The 12,876-nt window shown below is 26.9% G+C and overlaps 1 long non-coding RNA gene across 1 annotated transcript; it reads left to right on the top strand.

The window, feature by feature from the left end:
- The first annotated feature begins 1,445 nt into the window (after positions 1–1,445).
- Positions 1,446–3,365, top strand: LOC145956984 (uncharacterized). Its single transcript, XR_014433439.1, has 2 exons — positions 1,446–2,879; positions 2,960–3,365. It is a non-coding gene; the product is annotated as an uncharacterized LOC145956984 (long non-coding RNA).
- Positions 3,366–12,876: the final 9,511 nt, after the last annotated feature.

Raw genomic sequence — 12,876 nt, 5'->3', positions numbered from 1 at the left:
TATAATAAATAATTTATATTATAACATAAATAATTTTTATTTCTTGATAATTATTTTAACACATTAATATTTAATTCATAAATAATTATGATAAATAAAAATTAAATTGGATATAGTTAAAAAAATTTTTTACAATTTTTCTCATAAAAAAATTTCTAAAAACACGTAATTTCATACAAAATAGTGATTCTATTTATATATTATAGGAGTTGATTACCTGATTTGACTTAAATTAGGATCTACTATTACTTATAATACTATTATTAGAATGAATATAATTTATAAAAGAAAGGGTATATTTCTATATAAATGTTACATTATTTTTAGAGAAAATAAATTATATATTTATAGGATAAAATAGTTTTACACTATCATTAAACAATATGATAAACTTATTGATTTTTAGAATAATTATTTTAAAGTTTATACCAATAATAATTTTTAATTGATTGATATAATATTTTTTACATAGACAGTACATAAATATTAAACAGTTTTTTATATCACTTTTTTACATAATACAAGCTGATCGAAGTACATATTTTAATAATCCTATTTCTTTCTAAATAGTGTAATATATGACCAATTAATTTTATTTATGTCATCTCTATTCTTTCATCGGACTTATATATTATCTGACATAGGTTGATTTAGGTGAACTTTGAGTTCAAAGCTTCAAAAACTAAACTCTATTTATTGCATTTTATTTTGTAAAAAATTTATAATTATAATAAAGGGGATTTTATCCCATTTTATCATTTATAGCATTTAATTTTTATTTTTTTTTTTATAAATTTCAAATTTTTTATTCTTTTATGTAAATTTCACTTTATAATCATCATTTTTATTTTTAATAACTCTCACTGTTATATAATTTTTAATTATTTATTATATTTTAAAAATAATTTACGAAGGCACAAAGTACCTTATTAGTGACAATAAATAAATAGAATTACTCATGTTACAATTACAATAAATAAATAAATAAATAAATAAATATATATATATATATATATATATATATATATATATATATGTGTGTGTGTGTGTGTGTGTGTGTATATGTGTATGTGTATGTGAGAGAGAAGGATTTAAATAATATTAATGTAATTTTTACTAATTATTATATCTTTCAATAACTTTTAATTAAATATAAATTTTATTGATTAAACTGTTGAATTATAATTTTATATTATCTTATATGTTATATTAAATTTTGTTAAAATTAAATAATAATTTAAAAATAATTAAAATGCTCATATTTTAATATATTTTAATTAATATATATATATATATATATTTGATAAATAGATAAATAAATATAGATAGATTGATAAAGTGTGATAAGACATGTGATGAATAGAGTGTTCATATTTTTTCCTTTACTAATCAAATAATAAACCAGTGTTTCAAAAACCGTATTTTGGTACTGATACAAGTTTATTTGATTTTTACATCAATGTTGACACAAGGCTTTGTCACTGTGGTATGCGATACAATCCATTATCAAATCATTGCATGAAACGGATCTGCAAAGTTAATTATTGGTGGCATTTTGTAATTATCTTCAATCTGTTTTGACTTGTGTGGGTTCTGGTATATATTCCTTTTCTAGTTAAAGTCATTTTTTAATCTATTTTCCACGAATCAGACTATAGCCTTCAACATAAACCAATCAAATAATCAAAATGCAAATTATTTTTTATTAAAGGATCAGGTGTATAATTCTCCCAGCCATGCATTGACAAGTGCATATAAAAATTCATGCAAAAGATGCCCTATTTTCTCTTTTGGTAACATTCTATTAATCAGAAGTAGACAAGCATTGTATATCTCCACCTTGGTGGAATTTGGCTGAGTTGTCCTTATGAACTTAGAAAGTTGTTGAGAAATATTAAAATTCATTATTCGCTATCGAAAAAGTATTTATATCTTAAATTTGGCGAATCAAAACAATTTGGCAATTTGTGCTTCAATTTCATCACGTGTCTTATCACACTCTATATATATGGGCTACACATACGGCCATTCACCAGATTAAGGTATATATAAGGTGTGTGCTTGACTGAGAAATAAACAAGTTTAATTATTTCTTAGGTCTATGCATGGAGATTTTAATAGAGAATGCACTTTAGTGACCTCAAAGGCTTCCACTACTGCATGTTTCTATTGGTTTTAATACCCAGAAACAAGTAGTAGTGGAATGTCTTTAGGTACGTTAAAAGCAACTGCTCAACTTTTTATCCATCTGAAACATCTACAATATCTTTGAGCCAAACACTGAATTTACCTACATGGCTATTTAACTTCTTGAATAATTTTTTATAATGTTCTGTTTCAGTGAGTTCCTCCATAACTTCATCCGTGCACCTAAATATACATTCCAGAGTTCACTTTCCAATTCTTTAATCGATGATGAGATCTATTATTGTCTGTTTAGATAAATGTTTACTTTTCTAGAGATCTATTAGGATTTGTTTAAAAATACATTTTTGAAAAAATTAATATGAAAATTTTTTATACATGAAAAAAATTATTTAATTTATTTATTATTATTATTTTAATTGTATATATATAGAAAAGTTTATCTAAACAAGTCTTTAGTAAACTTGAAAGTTGAAACCCTTATTATAGGCTTGTTAGATCTTCCTTTGAAGCAACAAAGATATCCAAATTATCCACCAAAAAGAAATAAAGAAGATTTTTTTTTTTTTGGTTAGAAAAAAGATATATTGAAGAAGATAAAGGGTATATAAGGAGTACCCAACCCTTACAAGTGATGTACTAAATAAAAGAGAGGACAGGTGCTCTATCCTCTCCCCCATGAACTAACCTCCCCTGCAGCATTCAGCCATATAAAGAAGAACTGAAGAAGATATGTATGATAGTATAATTTTTAACGTTTGGTTTAGCTATTTTGTTTGCTATATTTTGAATTAAGTTTGTTGCTTTTATACAGGAAGAAGACAAAGAGACAGATTCTCAAATCTCATCATACTTCTTGTTTATTGATCGCATTGGTTAGGAACTTAGGGTTAAGGTCAACGAGGATATTTCTTTCTTCTGAATTTGAAAGATTATTTTCCAAGGGAGTTAGAAGAAATTAAGTAACAAAGGCACCATCACATGTAATCATGATTCTTATTGTAAACTTCTCTTTGGACCATTCATCAGGAATATGTAATCTTTTGACTCGATATACAATTTTATAAACAGGATAGAAGGGTTTGAAAAAGTTAGATACCGTTTGTTTAAGAGATAAATAGACGAGTAACAAGTTGCGGACATAGCTTAGTGAATCACTTGTTTGTGTCCTTTCTTTTCGAAGCATTGTATGAATTATTCGCCGTTTAAGAGCTTTCCAATTCAGCACAATTTGTTAGCATAAGGTCAAGGATACTACTATTTGGAGATTTCACCTCAGTGGGCAGTCTATTACTAGCCTGAAACTATATCCAAAACTAAACCCTAAATTAATAGAACGATCAGAGCAAGATAAAAAAATTATTATTGTCACATGCACGTTGAAATTGGTAAAAATTTCTACTAGAGAGGCTTGAATGTATAGTTTAGGATTAGCTGATTAGGGTGGTTTAAGGAGAAAGGTGAGATAAAGTTAAATGCAGAGGATTGAATTGGATTTGTGGTAGAAGAGGCCCGAGAGAAAGAAATGGTTATCGAAAGAAAAGAGAACGAGAGGCGGACACTCATCAGAAGGAAGCAGTCTCGTCGCCGCGATGAACAGACAACTGGTTCTTCAACCGGATACTTTCGAGAAGCAAGTTTTCACTTTTCAGAGTGCACAGATAGAATTTTGAGAAAGAGTTTTTTTTTTTTAAAAAGATATAAAAAATAAATAAGAACCATTAACCCAAATTTAGAATGTTAAAGGAAAATCTGTTTAAAATTAAATGATAATTGTCATATATATAATTTTTATTCAATTTAGATAATTATTAAATATATTTTATATTTAAAAAAATTTATTAGTTAATAGTTAATTTTATTTTTTAAGATATAATTGTTTAATATTAAGTTTTTTAATGTATTTTCAAGCTATAAGTTTCAAAAAAGAATCATTGCTTCAAGATCAATTAGACACACTTTGACCTAGTCAAAATTTGTTAAAAGTGTCTAATAACTTGCTTTGAGTGAGATGAGTCAAATGCTAAGCCTGAAAGATGAAACTAACTTGTTTAAATAAGTAGAGTGTCTGCTCTAATCAATTTGAAATTCCCTCAAAGTAACTAGAAATTTTCTTTTATCAAGTCAAAAAGACTCTTACTAGAAGAGGATTCTAGTCACTTAAGGGTACGTAAAATACTGGCTTTTAACAAGATGAAATTCGCTTAGAGTAACCATGATAAACACTTTGAACAAGTCAAGTTAATAACCACCTCTGAAAAGATCAAACAAGCTTGCTTAAATTTAGACACTTGGGTGCTATGAACAAAAACCTATTTAAAAATACTATAAATTAAGATTTTTAGGAGGTCTTTAGTATCTTACTTTTTACGAGCATAATTTTAGGGAGAGTTTTGTGAGGAAACATTTTTGTAATCACGAATCATTCAAAGATTCCTCTGTTCTTGTGTAATCTTTAGTTATGAGCGATTAAATATGTATTTTTGGATATTGAGATAACTACTATACTCATATAATTCTCTATGTTTTCATTCAATAAAATGTGTTTATTTAGTTAATTATTTTACTTTATACTTAATGTGTATTGTGACCTAATCAATCTATTTATGATTCTATAATTTCAACTAAGATTAGGAAATCCTTTTAAAATTATAATCTAAGTAAAACACTAATAGCACTTATTAATAATAATAAGATAAGTCTTATCACTCAATTTTTGATTCCTAACCTTAATGCACGTTGTTTAACAAAAATTATTAAGAAACTAATTTTTTTTCTTAAACAATCTAAAATTTCTCGCCTAAAAAATTATGATTTAAATATAATTGTAATAGTTGAATTAACTTTATGATTCCTAATATTGAATGAAAATTTAAGAGGATTTATATATGGAGAAAATTAGTGAAATTAATTTCTAACAATTTTCATTATATAAATTCAAATTTTTGATTAGTTTATTGAATGCTTTATACTTTTGTTATATTTAACGTTGAACAATTCTTAATTTTTGTTCATTCATTTGTTTAATACCAAAAAAAAAAATTTAAATGATTATAACACAAATTCCTGGGAAATCAATGACTTAAAATTTCTATCCAATTTATGTTTAGCAAATATGTAACAATCAACTTAGCACGTATTAGACGTACCAAAAATTAATTAAGCAACTACATTAATACACCTTTCTATATATAAAATAATATGAGTGTGAGCAAGAAACAGTGAGGCTATTGACTCAACTTAGTACATTGTTAATTTGAGTTTGAATTTTGGTGTTAAAACTAGATCCAATATAATTTTATAAGACAAATTTAAGCTTTGTTGTGTTGTCCCAACCTGTTGTATATATATTTTAAGAAGTATAAATTCTTAGAATGTATTAATAATAAAACTTGTTTAATACATGATACTTTGTATAATATAATATGATATTTATAATCACATTATATATATATATATATATATATATATTTATTGTGAAATATACTTTAATTGAAAGTTTATATATTTTTATCTTATAATTTAATTATACATAATATTAATATTAATATATTATATTAAAATATTTAGTTGGTCCAATCTTGTCTCATATATTTTAAGCTTTAATCGGATTAGGTTTGAATTCAAATTAATAATTCAACCACATTTTCTAGTTGGATAAAGAATATAATAAACTTGTCCCAACCCATTCTTCACCCCTATATATTAGAATAAAATATATTTTTGTTCCTTATCCTATATAAAAAGTAGTTTTAGTCTTTTATTTTTTTAAAGGAATAATTTTGATCTTTTAACTTTTAAACTTGTTTGATGTTATCCATTTAACTTAAAACAGTGATTGTTTTCACCTTTGTAAGAACAATTTTGAAATATTTTTTAAGTAATTTAAGACGAAAAATTTATCTCATTAAATTTATTTATATAAAAACTATTTTTTTAAGTCTTGCCACTAGTATTTATAACTTAATGAATCATAGACCAGTCCTATTTTTGGTACGGTTAATCTTTTTATTCAGCCAAAATATTATTTATTAGAGTACTATAAAATATAGTAAAACATAAGGATTAAATTTTATATATGTATTGTATAAGGATTAAATTGTTTTTTTTTCCTATACATGATACTTATTTTATTTAGGTTTTTATAATAAAGTTATAACAAAATGCTGAAATGAATATGAAAACAGACAGTTATAAGTAGGAAGACTACATTTAAAACTATCTCGTATTAAAATCGAATTAACACACATATAAAATAACTATTTAAATAACTATAATTTTATAAAGTTATAATAACTAAAATTATAATTAAAATATAAAATTTTATATGTTAATTAATATCATACACGTAGACTATTTTATCTAATATATATTATTCAAAAGTTCACAATCTATCTAAAATAATTTTAAAAATTGATAAAAACAAAAGTAAAGTAATTTATTGAAAATCTAACTTATTATAACAATGGTAATAAATTTTAGTTTTGGTAATAATAAATGACTATTTTTTTCATCTATTAAAAATTTAAAATCGATACTAAGATGTTGACACACCCTATTCAAATAACATGAGTTAGACTCCTCGTTTAATGAAAGGCCATATGAATACACCAAAACATTAGGCAGATCATAAATCTATAGTGAAAGTAACTGATATTTTTTGAATTTGACTCTTTCGAGTCCTCTCTCTAAAGTGAAGATTGTCCTATTATATTACAAATGCTCTCTATTGAGAGATTCTAATTGTAATGCAAACATTCAATATCCTGGCGGCTAGTTAATTTTCCACAACATAATTTGGAAATTCTGGAAGAACTATATTTATCTTTGATATAGATTCCATCATATCTTTTCTATATTCTCCATTTCTCAACCATGTCAACAAGCGAGAACTTAATTCCGCGAAGCAAACAAATCTACAAATGCATAGTCTCGATCCCCCTAATTAAAAACACTGTTAATTATGCTTTTTTTCAAATGCATGTACAACTTTTGTTTTGCTACTTCTAGGATTAGCGAAGAACCTTATCTGAAAAATAAGGAATTTCTTTTTATGCTAGTGTTAGACATAATTCATTCCACACACCACTCACTAATCTATGTCGGAAAATATTAATTTTTTTTATGTCTTTAATATCATGTGGCGAAGGAACAAATCCTCACCATATATAAGCCACTAAACCTTAGTTTTCATTATAGCGTAGAGTGGTAACAAATGATATGAATGGTTCCTAAGGAAGAAGTTTCTAAGTTGTCTGTTCCAATGGACGAATATTGTAGAGAAAGTGTCTTCTGAGACCCTCAAAGGCTTCCGCTACACTGTGTTTCAAATCGATTGAATTAATACGAAGAAACATGGAGTAGCGGTAGACGGAGAGGGTTGCTGAAGGCTCTATTCTTTGTATTTGGATAGTTAATTTCATCAATCAGAGACATCATCCTAAAAACAACAAAGTTTCTATGGTTTATCGACACCTCTCTCTCTCTCTCTATATATATATATGCATGTTCAAAGTGGGTGAGTATTAATTACGTAGATGATTTGAACTTTTGAAGGTTAAATCCGATCCTTGCAGTTGCAGACATGTTTCTGGGAGCCAAATAGTTTTGTTCAACTCCAAAATTCAGAGGTCTTAATATAATACCAATCGGATGACTTTAAATTAAGATGATTCCTCTATTAATCGCCCTGCAAGATTCATATTTTTCAAAAGTGTTGTGTTCCTGTTTACTATTTAGCTTTGTCGCATTGTTTAATGCATTTTTTTTTATAGATCATATATGTTTTCTGATCAGCATTCCACATTTAATACAATTCTATATTTAAGATTTGAATTTGAAATAACTTATTTAATTGGAATAACACTATGTTAGTCAATCTACATATACCCTAGTACTCTACCTATTTTTTTTTTTGAACAGCAAAAGAAGTAAAATGTATATAATATTGGTACAAGGGGTACCATATCCCATGTACAAGATTTTGTGGCTATTAAGAATAGTACACTTTACCCTCTGTAGATTCTTAAATCAAATTAACCATACCTATAACTTATTGCATTCTTAGTTATATATGCACTACTAAAAATAACATTATTTTTAGCAGTTAAAATTTCACTTTCTTTCTGTTAAAAATCTCTACTTACAATTAAAATAAGCGTCAGATTTACAGACACACAAAAATCAGTTTATTGCAAAACTTTTCTAAATTCTGGTAATGAGACTAGAAAAAAAAATTCTGGAGGTGTTGGAACCGCCCTACATTTTGATTTTTGAATGAGGGAAAGTGTTCTCTCATATATGTTTTAAATCCTTGTTTATATCTTTTTTTTTATTTTTTATTTTTTATTTTTAATTAAAAAAATGTATTAAGTTACTGGCGGGGAGATGGTAGACGCTAACTTGCCACATCATGGTCCATTGAAAAAAAATTAATAAAGAATATTTAAAATATTGTGGCAGTTTCATAACCGTGAAAATTAACTTAAACCGCCAGCTAACCTAATCGTTTGTAGCAGTTAATATATTTGTCAGAATTATTGCATTTTCTAGCAGTTTCTAAAGACCCAAAGAAAGTCACCCCCACTAAATGTACTAACATATGAATGGCACATTCAACTATGTTCGTTGTCAATAATTTTCTTGTGAGTTAGTTGTTAGTTAACTAGCTGCCAATAATTAATGTCAAAGAAATTGAGTACGTACACTCGTATATATCTCCTTTTCTCAACAATTAAAACTTCATTCAACCACATAGACTTGCTTGGTAGGGTTTTAGTTTAAAGAGAACTACACAATAATAAACACTCTTTTCTGGGAGCTGAATTATAACCAAACCAATTAAATGGGGATTTTTCTTATGATACTAGTGCTGTCGATTTTTTGACACGTACCACAAAGGTCATGATATCAGTGGATGCATTATTTTTATTCTTGTAGGTAAAAGAAAGGGGGGAGAGGCCAAGAAAGACTTTGGAGGAAGTCATCACCTAGTCGAGTAAACCTTGTGTGATCTGTGTAGTTAACTAAATTAACTTAATTAGTGAGATAATACTTAGTTATTGTTGTAACGGTATCAACTTAGAAAAAAAAAATTTAAGTGTATTTTCATTTTCGAAGACTATGCTTTGAGCATGAAGTCTGAAGTCTATATTTCAACAATTTCTTAGGGGATGTGCAAAATTTCGAGACTAAGTTCGAAATTCAAATCAAGAAACTCATACTTGAAAATGACAAAATAACTAAGTTTCAAAAAATTCATATTTGAAAATGTCAAAATAGCGAAGTTTCAAAATTGATGCTAGGGTTCAAGTTACAAAGGAAGTTATTTGCAATTATCATCTAAGATTTTTCCGACCGTTAGAGATGAAAAGTCATATATAAATACAAAAATTGTATTTCATTTTAAGTTGTTAAAACACTTATTTATAATGTTACTACTTATGTCCCACAATAATTGTAATTTAATATTTCAATTAAATTAAGAATAATAAATATATTATTTTTATATAATTTTATTAAAATAGCTCATTCACTTAAAAGATGCATCAATTTTAATTGTGAAAGTTGAGTAATTTATAAAGAAAAAAAAATTAATTGATACTACATTAAAAGGTAAAAATATCATTTATTTTAAAATATTTTTTAAATATTCCGGTCTCTTATAGGACATAGGGAGTACTTTGTAAAAATATCCATTATATCTCACATCAATCTAATAGCTTGACGATTCAAGTATATATCATTTAAAAAAATCCCTTTACATTTTGTGTAATTTACTTTGCTTTCAGATTTAATTTTTAGCACTTTACATTTATTATTATTTTGATGAGCCAAGTAAACGTATTTATTTAATAATATGAATTTATGGAGTACTCGGATATCCAATCCTTTTACTAAATTGACTAATCCCTTATATCAAAAGTCAATTAATTACATGACACAACATTTAAACTCATTTCTATGCATAAAGTTATTACTTATTAACCCAATCTATATATATATATATATTCAACTCCTATATTTATCCATACACATCTTTAAAATTGTTTCCATAATTCCTTCAAATTTCTAGCACCCATTTTTCATCCCACTCCATCTACAAGCTCCTCAAGCATTGTAATGTATTTGACATTCATAAAAACTGAGAAAATCCTTGCATTCTATTACAGAATCAAGATCAACTTCTGAATTTAAATAGATCCAATAATTATTTAATATTGGGCTCCTGGTTTTTAAAAATTATATTATTCCACTGTATACAACCATATGACCAAATTGTTGCATACCATGTAAACAATCACGTAAAGTTTTATCTGCTGTTCAAAAAAAAAAAAAACGTAAAGTTTTACTTTTTGCCATATAGCCCACCAATGTGTAGTAAAAAAAGACTTCTGAAGATCATTTGCATGTCAAAAAATACTTACATTTTTTATATTTACTTTTTGAGTAATTCGAATCACTATCTCCATTGCTTCTGAGTATTTAATTTTATATTTCCAATTATTTACTTCGCGTTTGAGTTACGTCATGCAATTTAACTACTTTTACAAGTAGGCATGACAATCTAACCCGCTCCGTGGGTACCCGCCCAAACCCGCCCCGATTTGGATGGGGAAAACCCGTGTTTATCGGGTTCGGGTTTTTCCCGATTGATAAAATCGGAGGCGGGGGCGGGGGTGGGGATGTTAATACCCACCCCGCCCCGTCCCCATACCCGTCCCCCGCCCCGCTTAATAATATAATTAAAAAATTATGTTTATATATATAAACCAAAATTATAAATATTTATATGTAAAAATTTATATTATTTTATTTTTCTTTTATTTTTTTTTTAAATTGTTCATATTTATTTAAAAGAAAAAAAGAAGAAAAAAAATAAAAGAGGGGGCGGGGGCGGGGCGGGAAAACCCGAACCCTGCCAGAAATGGGGATGAGGACCTAGATTTTATCTCCGGCGGGGGCGGGGGCGGTTTAAATTTGCAGGGGCAGGGGCGGAGGCGGGGAACGTAAAACCCGCCCTCCCCGCCCCGTTGCCATGCCTATTTACAAGTCAATATATAGCCAGCACTTGGAAAGGAAAGTTATACAAATTAGTATCTAAAATTAATAAATAATTTAATAATCCTTAACATTGTATATATTATCATATAATTTAGTCTCTGATATTATAATGGATAGTGAAATTGATCATCGAAATAAATAAAATAACAAAATGGTACCTAAAATTGTAACTTATCAATCAATTTAATCCTTAAAGTATAATAATTAGTCAAATTGGTTTCTAAAATTAAAAAGACCGTCTCCTTAATCTTTTCTCTCTCGCACATTTTGATCCTAAACCTACATGTCATTGATGTGACGGTTAACGTGACAATATGAATGTAATGAACCCTACACATACGCTTTGGAAACTAAAAGTTAAATTAATGAATGTAATAATGGTTTGTTCATGTATATAAATTAAGCAATTCAAATGACTTGGTGCTTTTGGTTGTTGTGGAGAAGGAAAGAATTGTGCGTTCAAATCACATCTTTAATTTTTACAATTTTCTAAAGATATAATTGTACTTTAGAGTCAAAATACAAAAAAAAAAAATATATATATATATATATATATATATATATATATATATATATATAATTGAAAGTAGGGACAAAATGTGTGGGTTAGGTAGGACAATATTTTCGAAATTATATAAGTTTATGGTCAAAATGTAAAAATAAATTGATAAATTTTAAAGTAATTAGGAAGTTAAAAGTATAATTAAGTTTTTTTTATTAATTTTAGGAACCAATTAATACAATTTTAGGAATCATTTTATTTATTTTATTGACCAATTTGAATGCCTATTACAATTTTAGGGACCAGATTAATTGGTAATTAATATAAAATTTCAAGAATTATTATTTTACTATTTTATTGATTTAAAGGATAAACTTAACCTACTATTACAATTTCAAAAGACTAATCTGATAACTCATTCTTAATCTTTTATACAAATCAAGCGTAAGAATTGTCATTCTGATACCAATTTCAAATCAAATTAGAATTGAATTACGATTCTGAACTGTAATAATTCTAATTCCACCTGTTGAATGAAGTGTTTGCTGATTTTTCTTTTACAGGCAAAAATAAATTTCAATCAAAGATAAGATGACCTTAGCATAAGGTACGCTACAGCGAGTGAAGAGTTTCTTTCTGATCATACAAATATGAAAAATTAAAGCCTGTCAACACCCCATACAAATTTCAGAATAAATTGGCTAATGACACCTATCAACTACTAGAAAAGTAGAATTACTATTTTGTCTCACATGAAGTAAAGAGTGTGGTGATCAATTTGGCAATTAAAGAGGCCAAGTGTCACTAATTAATAGTGAGTTATGCGGGCTTTTGAGATTTTCATTAGATGGAGTGTTGAGACTGAAGGGGAATTTTTCTTTATTTCCTTTTTATCTATGAATGTACGTAGTTGTCGATTTTGCTGGATGCCAAGTTAATATATTATTGATTTTATATATGATGCCTAAGAGCAACTCCAATAGGAGTTGTTTATTCCATGAAATAACTCAAGTTCTGGTTTTGTCATTAAAAACTCTGCCGTGGTAACATAAGTTGCTTGAAGAAGAGAGAGAGTTGTTTCTTCAAGTAATCGTTCCTTACCAAATTTCAAGTAGATCTTATTGAACATATTTGGAAACGTTTCAGAAATAATAATGATGAAAATT

Source organism: Cajanus cajan, chromosome 4 (assembly GCF_000230855.2).
Source record: "Cajanus cajan strain Asha chromosome 4, NIPB_CcT2T_4, whole genome shotgun sequence".
Classification (NCBI taxonomy): Eukaryota; Viridiplantae; Streptophyta; class Magnoliopsida; order Fabales; family Fabaceae; genus Cajanus; species Cajanus cajan.
This window is presented reverse-complemented; position numbering and strand designations above follow the sequence as displayed.